This window comes from Pteropus vampyrus, unplaced genomic scaffold (assembly GCF_000151845.1).
Source record: "Pteropus vampyrus isolate Shadow unplaced genomic scaffold, Pvam_2.0 Scaffold147, whole genome shotgun sequence".
In the NCBI taxonomy this organism is placed as follows: Eukaryota; Metazoa; Chordata; class Mammalia; order Chiroptera; family Pteropodidae; genus Pteropus; species Pteropus vampyrus.
In genome coordinates, this window is record NW_011888928.1 from 1759818 (window position 1) to 1772209 (window position 12392).

Genomic DNA, 12392 nt, shown 5'->3' on the forward strand with positions numbered 1-12392 from the left:
TAACTGAATTATCACATGCACTCCACAGGTTAGGTGCAATTATTATCATCATTTACAGATGAAGAAACTGAGGCTGAGGTCAAGTTATATGTTCCAGGTGACACATCTAATTATGTAGTGGAAACAAGATTTGAACTCACTACATTATATCATCTAGGAACATAGGACACCTTGGTTCTGTTTTCTTGTAAGAGTTTTGAAATTTTGATTCTCCCATTTCTACCTGAAATTGATTATTTTTGGTAAGCTATAAAATCAAGGTCCAGTTTCATTTTTCACATGGTTCCAGACCATTTAGTGATGAGTTCCTCTTTTATCTAGTTATATGATAACTTCATTTATGTATGAGAGATTATTTCTGAGCTCTTTATTTCACTATATGCCCTTCCTCCAAAACCATTCCTCTTCAATCACTTGAATTTTGTATTATTTGTATCACTTCGCATTTTCTATAAATTTTAAAGTCAGTTTATTAAGTTCTTCAAAAGACCCATCTTGGATATTGATTTGAATTGCCTTGGATTCACAGATCAGTTTGAGGAGAATGTCATCCTTACAATATTGTCTTTGGTATATAGTTCTCCATTTATGTTGTTTTTTATTAATATCTTCCAAGAGATGTTTATGATATTATCCATTTGGGTCTTGCAATCTTATTTATATCTTTGATATTATTGTAAATGGTGTCTTTGTATATTATATTTCTTTCTATTTGTTTCTGTTGTATAATATAATTTGTGTTATATATTCATCTTATAAATGGTATCTTTGTATATTATATTTCTTTCTATTTGTTTCTGTTGTATAATATAATTTGTGTTATATATTCATCTTAAGTCTAGTGTAAGCATTTCCTTAATGAGTGGTGATACTGAGCACCTTTTCAGTGTTCTTGTTGGTTATTTTTTTCTTGTTGGTCATTTTTATGTCTTCTTGGAAAAATGTCTATTCCAGCCCTTTGCCCACTTTAAAATCAGGCTATTTGGCTTTTTTCTCCTTAATGAGCTATATGAACGCCTTATGTATTTTGGATATTCACCCCTTATCAGACATGTGATTTGCAAATATTTTCTCTCTTTCCATAGGTCGCCTTTTCATTTTGTTGATTGTGTCCTTTGCCGTGCAGAAACTTTTAAATTTGATATAGTCTCACTTGTTCCTTTTTGCTTTTGTTTCCGGTGTCATATCCTCATGTATTCTTCTAGGAGTTTACGGTCTCAGGTCTACAGTTCCTGGAGGTTTCGTAGAGGAATCAAGATCATTGTTCAGTTAGAGGTTTAATCACATCACCCTTCAGGGATGGAGTACTTTCCGTAATGACGCCTTGTTCCATCTTAGAAGATATTTCAAGGATCAGAGACGTGGAGCTTGGCTTCTTCGGGCGTTAATTTATATGGAATCTAGAGAAATTTTTTAACACAGAATTTAAAATGTAATGTACACTTTGATCCCTTTACAAAATGAGAAGTTTGGATAAAGGAAGGATTGAGGGGACACGAATAATAATAGTAACATTCTCCTTAGACTCTTTGCCTGCGTCATTTCATTTCTTCTCATGATACACGTGAGGGTAGGTATTATTCAGCTCCATTTACAGATGAGGAGAAAGGGCCCTGAGAAGTTGGAGTCACCCAGCATCTTCAGGTCAGCAAGGGAAGAGCGGGACTAAATCCCGGAGCGGCCAGGGCCCTTAGCCCTTACTCTGTCCTCGTACCCCTTTGTGAACGGATGTTTCTGAGCTCCTTTCTTTCTTTGTTTTCCAGCTTATTCTAAATTTTCAAAAGCAAATATAAATTAGTCTTTAAGAAGAGTAATGTATAAAAGGAGGTTGAGTCCAGCAGGCCAAAGGGAAGCGGGCAGCTGATTCCTGAGGGGCTCTGGACTATGCAGTGAAGATTTTCCTTGTGAGAACAATTCATCTCAGGATGAGTCTACTCCTTGAGGATGAGTCTACTCCTTGCTGGCCTCCTTCGTACCCCATTCGAAAAGTCAGAATCGTAGCTTCACTATGTGCAAGACGTGATATTTGGTTTTAGCGTCCTGTGGCCAAGAAGTCAGATACAGTTCCTGCTTCATGAGACTCGTATTCTAGATAGAGAAAATGTTAAGTTAAACAATTACAGTACAGCGTGATGAGGGTTAATATAGGGGCAAGATAGGGTGCTGTGAAAGGACAAAGAAAATGTTTAATATAAAACTTGGAGCATGAGTGGGAGCCCATCGGGAAAGTGGGAGAAAGACATTTTAGGCAGAAAGAAGAGTTAGAGTCAGAACATAGAAGGAGAGAGTGCCTGGAGTCTTGGAGAAAGACCAAGTGTAATTAGGCAGGTTTCTAAGTATGAAAGGGAATGAGGAGTTATGAGGCCTGAGTTGAAAGCAGGGTAAAGAGTGTCAGTGGAAAAATTCAATGGAAAGAGGAAACTGTGAAAATCTACTCAGCAGAAGTAAACTGAGCCACCCAAGGTGACGACTCCTTGAGAAGAAGACATCCCAAGCATTGGGTTTATGTTCCAGCTCCACCATTGGCCAGTTGGCTAACGCTGAGCACAGTACTTTAACTCTGTGATCCTTAGTTTCCTTGTCTGTAAACTGGGTGTTATGGTTGTTGTGAGGACCACGTGAGATGAAGCATGTCATAGATAAAATATTAATTCACATTTAAAAAGCTGAAAGCCCTTGACAACTCCCATCAGAGCCCAGGTTGCATGGAAGACTGTGACGAGTCTGCATGGGTCATCCGTCCTCCATTCCAGGTCACCACGGGAAGCTCGACACTGTATTTTCTGAGAACAAGATCAGCATTTTTCTTGGGCCCTCACTGGCACTGCCACCTCCTTCCTCACCTGAACTTCCCAGCCAACACTAGGGTCTCCAGAGCAGAAATGATGAGTTGAGGAGAACCATTCTGCAGAGAACAGGCTGCAGGGTCAGAGAGAGCAAACACTCTGGCACGTGGATCTAACAGATATTACAGTTAATGAGATGCATCAAGAGTATGGTCTGAGCTGATCCTACCAGAAGATAACAGGATTCGGTGCTGTTTCCATAGAAGACACAATCAGGTTTTTGGATTCTTTTTCTGCCCATCCAAGATGAAGTCCTGCCTTTTTGGAAATGTGTTGAGATGAGGCTTACTAAGGCCCTTATATGCACAGTCATGTAACCTTGAAACTACAATAAAAATACCTATAGAGTTTCACCAGTCACCTTTAGCTCACCTTTCACCTGGATAACACCTGGGTTCTTACTAGGAGATCAGTATCTTCCTGTGGCATGGGCCCTGGATTATGTGATGACACTGATGCATCCACTGATGGCCCGTGTGTGGCCTGCACAGTTAATTATGCACAAGATGCAGAGGAAGCTAGCATGGCTGACTCACCAGGGCCTCCACTTACTTCCAGTTGTTGAACACCTTCATACATGGTTAATAAAAAGACAGTCTAAGTGGAAATACCACCATTCTAACTTGGAAACTCCAGTGACTTCAGGACAGTTAGAAGACCCTAAGCTCCTCATTTTCCCCAGAGTCTGAAACAAAATCCATCAAGTTATGAATAGTAGCTTTGTTTTGGTGGTGGAGTTACAGAAGACTTTGTTTTGCTCACCTTTCTTGTGATATCGGTAAAGGAATAAAGATGATCCCTTTTTTTTTTTTTTTAAAGAGGAAAACTCTAGAACCCAGAAAGAACGACTTGCTAGCAGCTTCCAACCTTTGCAGAGTCTCTGCAAGGACCAACTTCTCCCATTTCCCATGGCCTCATTAATCCTCACAAAACCTGAGGCGTAGATGTCCTCTTCATTTGTCCCATGGTGAAGCTGATGATCTCAGAGATAGTGAGCTGACCAAGGCCACACAGAGTGTGAAGAGCTCAGCTTGACTCCCTGCCCAGGGCGCTGCCAATCCGGGGGCGGGCAGAGCCTGTTCCTTGGCACAGGCTCAGATCTGAGTGCCCTGTGCTCCCCCTGGGGCATTACTCTGCCTCCTCATATTGCTCTAGGTTTAATAACTTACTCTGGACCACATCCTGCCCCTTGGAGTGAGAACATAGCCCCAGGAGGGGAATAATGAGGAGAGGCACAATCTAAATGACAAAAGCTATTCTGACCTTGTGGGAATATTGGTGCCTCTAGAGAGGCTAGAGGAGGAAATGGAGAAAATTCATCCCTGGAATGCCAGGCCAAAACTGGATACTGACAGAGTGCCCGTGCAAACATGCATCCATTGTCTGCCATGCTCTTTCTCAAGTTTTTCTGTTTAGGTCTGTAGGAGAAAATTATTTTTAAATATCACCTAGTGAAATTTTGTTCTTAGAGATGTAATTTTTAATTTTGCATGACTTTCATCTTTAAAACTAGACCATGAAGTAAAGTTCTCCTGTCATAGGGAAAGCAGAACCCCAGATAACCCAATGACAATAGACAGTCATACTCATGCTTCTGTTTCCCATGTGGAAGCTTAAAAGATGTGGGGTTTAACTGCAAGGGCCAGTCTCTTGAGAGAGAAGTGGCTGCCTAATTGCTAAAAGTTACTGAGTGATTATTATGTAGAGCTTGCATGGGTTACCTATTTTAATCTCACTATTATTGTTGCAGTCTTAAAGATGAGGAAGTCGGTGCCCTGAGAGGTAGATTAACTTCTTGAGGTCACTCAGCTAAGAAGTGGTAGAGCCAGGGTTTGAGTCCAGGTGTCTGGCTCTGGGCCCATACATCATCACTCTGTACCTTGTCTCATATGTTGGATATTGTGCTCAGGGCAGGGAACATGGTGGAAAACAAGACAGTTTAGAAACTCACTATTTGACTCTCCTGCCTTGTGAATCTTTGGGGATCTCATTTGGGCCTTAGAACAATCTTGCAAGGTTGGAAAGAGTCCATGTTTTATGCATGAGAAAAAGAAAGGCAAAAATGGAGAATTGTCTTACTCAAGGTCATAGAAAGACTTAGTTGCAAGATAGGATTAGAAACCAGATGTCTCAGCAGTACTCTGATGCCCTTTGCTCTGGGAGTGCTCTCCAGTCATTAGACTTGAGGCCAGTGCCAATTCCCATTGCGATTAACCAAATCTTCCCTTGGACTTGGAGGCTCTCCAGAGCCCAGGAATACTAGGGGCCAAAGGCTGGTGTTTGGTGAAAGAGGGCAAGCAAAAACAGAACAATTTTGCTTTTGGATTTTGATGACACTTGCAGCCCAAATATAGTGGCCCAGGCCCAGGGATAAAGGTGGATTCTGGGACAGGGCAGGGCCTGTGGATGGACAGGTTTGTGGGTGTGTCGCAAGAGGCAGATTCAGAGAGTCACAGATGTGGTGATGGGGAGAGGAGGATTATACAGTTCGGGAGTGGAGGAAGGCTCCTGATCATGACATTTATGGAGTATGTTATTGGTAAAGAGGAGAATGTTAGAGAGAAAAGGAGATCCATCGTAGTGGCTGGTGAAGATTCTTCTGTTGAGCTCCCACCAGCAGCTCCCGGATAAAGACTGGGCATGAGAAGCCCCTTAACCTCTTCTGGATTTTCGTGTTGTTTAATGCATAGACTATCCCCATAGATGGCAGAACAGCACTGAAATCCTTTTTGACAATCTTCCTGCAATATACAGAACTGAATACAGTTTCCAGGGTCCAAAAGCCAAGGAACTGCTGGGAAATCAGCTACTCTGATCTCCCTTGTGTGTCACAGGGAGGTGGAATAAAATTTTGTCCTTAGCTGCTGCCTGTAAGTTCTCAGTAGGGAAAACCAGGGCTTGAATATTTGATCAAAGATAGAGTTTGTTAGAACCCTGCATCTACTGGTCATTCACCAACCTTGCTGATCAAATGCCAAGTCCCCATAGACCCTAGTTGGGTCCAGTTCCAAGGGAATGAACAGTGTATGTGGTGAGCAAGAGAGGGCTGTGCAGGGCCATTTGCACTGACTCATTATGTAGTCTCAAGCAAGACGTAAGGCCTCTCATAACAGTATAGTTTATCCTGGGGTCAACCTAACATGTTATTTGTGTATAGGGAAGATCTGGGGAAAGGATGAAGACCACACAGCACACTAAAGGTACTGGCATCGGGATGCTAGAACTCAAATCGCAAATGATTTCTGTGGGTGACTTCTTTCATGGGGAGAAGGGTCAGTATTTTAGAATGGGGTCAGCTTCTAGGGTCAAAGATCTGCTTCTCCTTCTTCCCAGATGGCTACTGATCAGGAGGCCAGAGCACCGGGAGGCTCCCACTTTTTACTGTTAGAGAAGAATGTGCATCTTCATGCTGACATTCTATTCCCCCCTCCCCCCAGCACTCAGGTCAAAGCCAAGACCACCTCTGCCAGGAGATCCTGCCCCAGGCCTCTAACTCACAATCTTCTCTCTGTTTCCTGAGTCCTAAGGCATTAAGGAAGGGCCTCATTAACCCCTTTATCCAAGCCTAGTCAGGTCTTAAATTTTGTATCTTGCGGCTTGCCCTTTCTTTAGGGCAAATGTCATAGGTGAGGCATTCTATAAGCCCCTATTGATTTATTGCTCTGCAGGTATTTTCAATTAGAAGAGGGTTTGTAGTATATCATGCTCATCTGAAAAGAATAAATGAATAAATTTGGGGCTAAACTTGTAACAGCAAATGGCACTAGAGATGGCGAAAGAAACCGAGGCCTAAACTGTTGATGATCTTGCAGAGACGAGCACCCAGATTCACCCCAGGCCTCCCTGTCATCCCATGGCTCACTGCGACAGTACAAAGAATCGGAACTGGTCTCCACTTTGCACAGCTTGTGTTCAGTGTGGAGAAGGGTTCCATGAGCCAGGAATCTCAGAAAGGTTGCCCTTCTCAAGTTTTGACTCCTCTTCTGGGTATCTGGTCCCAGCCTCACTTATCTCACTTACTTGTCTTTCAGAAAGCTTCTTCGTGCCTTTCCTCAAATTTTAGTCCTTGATTCTGCAATTAACTCTACCCTGGATACCCCCGTTCTCTTGCAGCTTGCTTAGCCTCCCTCAGTTACAAACCTTCTCTGAAACTCCTAAAGCAGGACCTTGCCTACCTCGACACATGAGATACCACACATATTCCTGCTCCGAGCCCCCAATATTCTGAAGATGCTCTCCCCACAGAAGAGCACAGGTATGATGCATAATAATTCATTTCCCATTTGGTACTGGTCAAGGTCAACATTGCTGTGGCTAGCACTCTCATTAGGTTGAGCTGGGCAATGGTGGCTGCTGAGATGGACTCCACCTTCCCACTGATGCTAAACCCTGGTAATTGTACATGTACCGCTGAATTTTTAAAATGTGAAATAAACTACAAGACTTTCTTTTCTTTCCTCCCAAAACATCCTCCAAGGCCGAGATTATGTAAATTCCAGCTTGAGTCCTACAGACTTAATTTTCCGCTCTGTTTTAATGCTTGAAAAGGTGGCCCAAGCATCCATGAAGGAACCAGGGCAGCAAGAATAATGAGGCTGATAACATTTAGAGTAGTTAATACTTATCAAGCATTTACTGTGGTCCAATAAGAGTGCTCTATGTCTGCATGTCAGTTTCTCCTCCCAGCTATTCCAATATTAAATCCACTACAAAGATAAAATCTGAGGCCCAGAAACTACCCAAGATCACTCATTAAGCAACAGAGCAGAAATTCAAACCTAGATCTTGCTGACAATAAAACTGGGACTTTTGAACACGATACTGAGTTTTTTCATGAGGTGTGCCCCGGCTCTCAGCTCTCCGTTCCTTTCATCTCTACAGTTGCTTCTTCCCTTTCCTGGGCTCATACACAGCAGCTACTCAAAAAATGTTGCTTGGGAATTCCAGGCACCAGCTGTCGTACCAGGCAGATCAATAGCCGGAGCTGGAGAAGCAGCACAGGCTTCATGCTGCTGGTGGGATGAGTGGTAAAAAAAAAAGTCGTGGCTGAAGATCGCTGGGTTCAACCAGGCACAGAGAAGGGAGGGAAGAGGGATAAGGGAAGGCATGCTGTGACTAGGTAGAGGTTTCAAATCTACACCCCTTTCATCTCTTTAATTTTGACCTTGTTATATCTCTCATCCAGGTCTTGTTAACATGCTTTCACAAAATTTTTATGATTTTCCCCATGTAGAGTTCTGGCATATCTTTGTCACATTTATTCCTAGAGGCTTGAATTTTTAAATGAAATCATAAATAGTATTGTAATTCTTTAATTAATTCTTTTCATTTGTTAGTAGTATAGAGAAATAACTTTCGTATATTGATCTGTAACTAGTTACGTTGCAAAATTTTCCCATTGCTTATTATAATTTCTTGGTGTGTGCTTTTTGGGGTTCTGTGTAGTCAACCATCATCTGCAAATAATAATTTCTATTTTTCCTCTTCTAACTGTATGCTCTCTGAGATGCCACGTTGTGCATCCAGGACCTCCATACATTAGTTTATAGAAGTGGTGATAGTTTATAATCTTGTCTGATACCTTATTTTAAATGAAAACTTCTTAAGTTTCCCTTTTTAAGATAGTGTCTGTTTAGGTTTCTCATAAATATCTTTTATCAGGTTTAGAAATTTCTCTTTCATTTCTGACATACCAAGAAATTGTTCATTAGTTTATGTGAAATTATATCTATTGTGTTTTCTACATATGTTGAGATGATAGCATTATTTTCTTCTTTAATCTGTTAATGTATTGAATTACTTTTCAAATTTTCTAACATTAAATCATTCTTGCATTTCTCTAGTAATCTAATGTGATCATTGTGTATTATCATTTTCATATCATTTGGTTTTTAGTTTGCTATTTAAAAATTTTTTTTAGTTTGCTCTTTTTAAAGAATTTTACATCTATGTTCACAAGGGAACTGGGCCTGTAAACTTCTTTCTTCACACTGTTGTTGTTTGTTTTTATAGCAACTTTACACTGACCTCATAGAATGTGCTGAGTAGCTGTCCTTTATCAATTCTTTGGAAAGTTTTGTGTACAACGAAGATAATTAGTTACTTGAATCTTTAATTCTGTTTTTTCTTTTTTGCACAAATACGCTCATTTGCCCCTCATTTTTATTATTTATTTATTTATTTATTTACTTACTTATTTATTTATTTACTTATTTATTTATTTATTTTCTAGGAGAAGCAACCCTTGGTTGACCTCACAGATTGCAAGGAGCTTGTCAGCTTACAATCCTTTATTTTTTATTTTTATTTTTTTTACGCCTACAGCACCTAGTCTTGCTAGGTGTTGTTTTCATTTAACAATATATCCTGATTTTCTCTTCTTACAGCTGCGTTCTGTGCTACCATGTGCACACAGCTTAGCCATACAGCCAGTCTCCTACATATCGGCATTTATGTATTTACCAAGATTTTGCTGTTACAAATACACTGCAATGAACAATCATGTGCATATTTTCTATATTGTTGAATGTGTAACATCAGGGTAAATTTCCAAAAGTGTGATTGTTGGTTAAAATGGTAAATTCATATGTAGTTTCGCTAGATAGTTCCAAATTCTATTCCATAAAGGTCGTACCATTTTGTACTGTAACTGACCATGTATGTGTTTCCCATAATAGAATGTGTTGTAATGCTTTTGAATTTTTTTGCCAAAATGATAAGTGAAAATGTTATCTCTGCAGTTGTTGAGGTTCATTTATGTTGTAGTACGTAGGTATCAGTACTTCATTCATTTTTATATCTGAATAGTATTCTGTTGTATGTAAACACCACAATTTGCTTATTCATTCATCTGCTGATGGACATTTGAGTTGTTTCCAGCCTTTAGTGATTGTGTATGGTGTAGTATGAACATCTGCATATAATTTTTTTTAGTACCTATTTTCAATTTTGAGTATATACCTAAGAGTGGAATTGATGGATTACATCTTTAATTTTGTATGTTTAATTTTTTGAAGAAACTGTGAATTATTTTCACAGTGGTTGAGCCATTTAACATTTTATCATTCATGCATGAGGGTTCCAATTTCTCCACATCCTTGCCAACACTTATTATTTTTCTTTTTTTGAATTAAAGCCATCTATGTGGGTGTGAAGTGGTTGCTATCTAATTGTGATTTTGATTTGCATTTCCTTAATAACTAAAGATGTTGAGCCTCTTTTAATGTAATGATTGACTGTATATCTTCTTTGGAGAAATGTTCATTCAGTCCTTTGCAATTTTGTAATTGGGTTGTTTATGTTTGTTTCCTTGAATTTTAAGAGTTCTTTATACATTCTGGGTATTATACACTTATCAAACGTATGGTTTTCAAATATTTTCTCCCACTTTTTAAATTGTCTTTTCACTTTTTAAATAAAGTCATTTGATGCACAAATATGTTTTTTAGCTTTAAGTCCAATTTATCTATTTTTCCTTTTGTTGCTGTGCTTTTGGTGTCATTTTTAAGAATCTATTGCCTATACTTGAAACTAATAATAAAATAAAACTTAAAAAATTAAAAATTAAAAAGAATCCATTGCCTAATCCAAAGTCATGATGATTTACCTCTCTATATTTTTAAAGAATTTTATAGCTTACGTTTAAATTGTTAATTAACTTTAAATGAATTGTTGTATGTAATGAGAGATAGAGATCCAATTTCATTCATTTGTATGTGAATACTCAGTGTCCCAGTACCATCTGTTGAAGTGACTGTTCTTGGTCTTGGCACCCTTTCTGAAAATCAATTTGCCATAGATGTATGGGTTTTGTCTGGCCTCTCAGTTCTATTCCACTTATCTATATGTTTATCTTTATGCCACTACCATACTTTTTTTGTAGTTGAGAAGAATATGTATTCTGTTGTTGTTGAGTGGAGCGTTCTATTACGTCTTTTAGCCTTATTTAATGTAAGCATCCCCCTCTGGAATCTAAAGCTTCTTAATGCATAGAACTTAACATTACAGAAATTAAAAGCACAAATCCCTGGGGGTGATCTGGAGTGTGGCTACTGGTTCTGGACTTATGTATTCTGTCTACGGGAGATGTTGCAGCATACAATGGCCTTTGGTTCAAAGTATAGTTTCCAACCAGAAGGTAAGTGCTCCATCTTGACGGTGTCATCTCCAAACTGGCAATTTTTATGTTTCTTCAGTAGGCCAATCCACAGCTGTGTCAGGTTGACAGAGTCTGGGTGATATAATATGGGATAGAATCACGGGATCTTGTGATTATGGACCTGTTCTTGCACTCTGGTGTAAATTTGTCAATTAGCTTGAAGTGGTTTTGGCTGAGGCACTGCAGACAGAAAAGCCAAATCATGCTCCCAGAATATATGTCTCTTCCAGTCAACGTGAGTCACTCTCTTTCCCAGGAGAAATGGGTCTGATGTTCTAAACTTGAATCAAGTGGCTGATTCAATTCCTGAGACTGGTGCTGTATCAAGGGCTCAGCCTTGGTCTGTACTGCTGCTAAGTTGTACATTCAGCAAAATAGTAGCCGCATCAGCTTTGTTAGCTGTGGGCTCATTCTGACAAGCTTATGCATAGCCTACATCTGTCATCATGGCTACTCTATTCATGGGTCCATTGTGAAAGCACTGGTGTGGCTAAAGGTAGAGTCTGGCCTACAGTAACTGGCCAAGATATTTAGTATACCCAGATGTATCGTCTGTCTGAGTTCTAAGATACTATGTGTCTCCATTATTTCCATGTCCTCCTTAGTGTCTATCTCTCTGATATACTGATAAGTAATTATATAATATCTTTTATTATACAATTAATTATAATTAATATGTAGTAATAAAGCTGGAAAATACATGTGTATAACATATATTTTCCCATCTTTATTAAAATATAATTAATATATTACAATTGTATCTTAATAAAGGTAGAAAAAAGTACATGTTTTATACATAATATATCCAATATACATGTTAAGTTTTTCATCTTTATTAAGATATAATTAACATATCCCATTGTGTAAGGATAAGGTGTACAACATGTTAATTCGAGACACATATTGCAAATGATTTGCAATATATAAGAATATCAAACTAATATCCATCATATCACATAATGATGTGATATGATATTTTTTCTTCATGGTGAGAATATTTGAGATCTACTCTCTTAGCAACTTTCAAGTATATAATACAGTATTATTAGCTATAATCACCATGCTGTATATTAGATCCCTAAAATCTAGTCATCTTATAACTAAAAGTGCATACCCTTTGCCCTAGATCTCCCCTGTTGCCCTAACCTCCAGCCCCTGGTAACCACCACTCTGCTCTCTGTTTCTATAAGTTCACTTTTTAGATTATACATATAAGTGATATTATATAGTATTTGTTTTTTTGTGTGTCCAACTTATTTCGCTTATATGTCTCAAGTTTCATCTAAGTTGTCACAAATGGCAAGATTTCCTTCTTTTACCTGACTCAATAATATTCTGTTATCTCTATCTATCTATCTATCTATCTATCTATCTATCTATCTATCTAT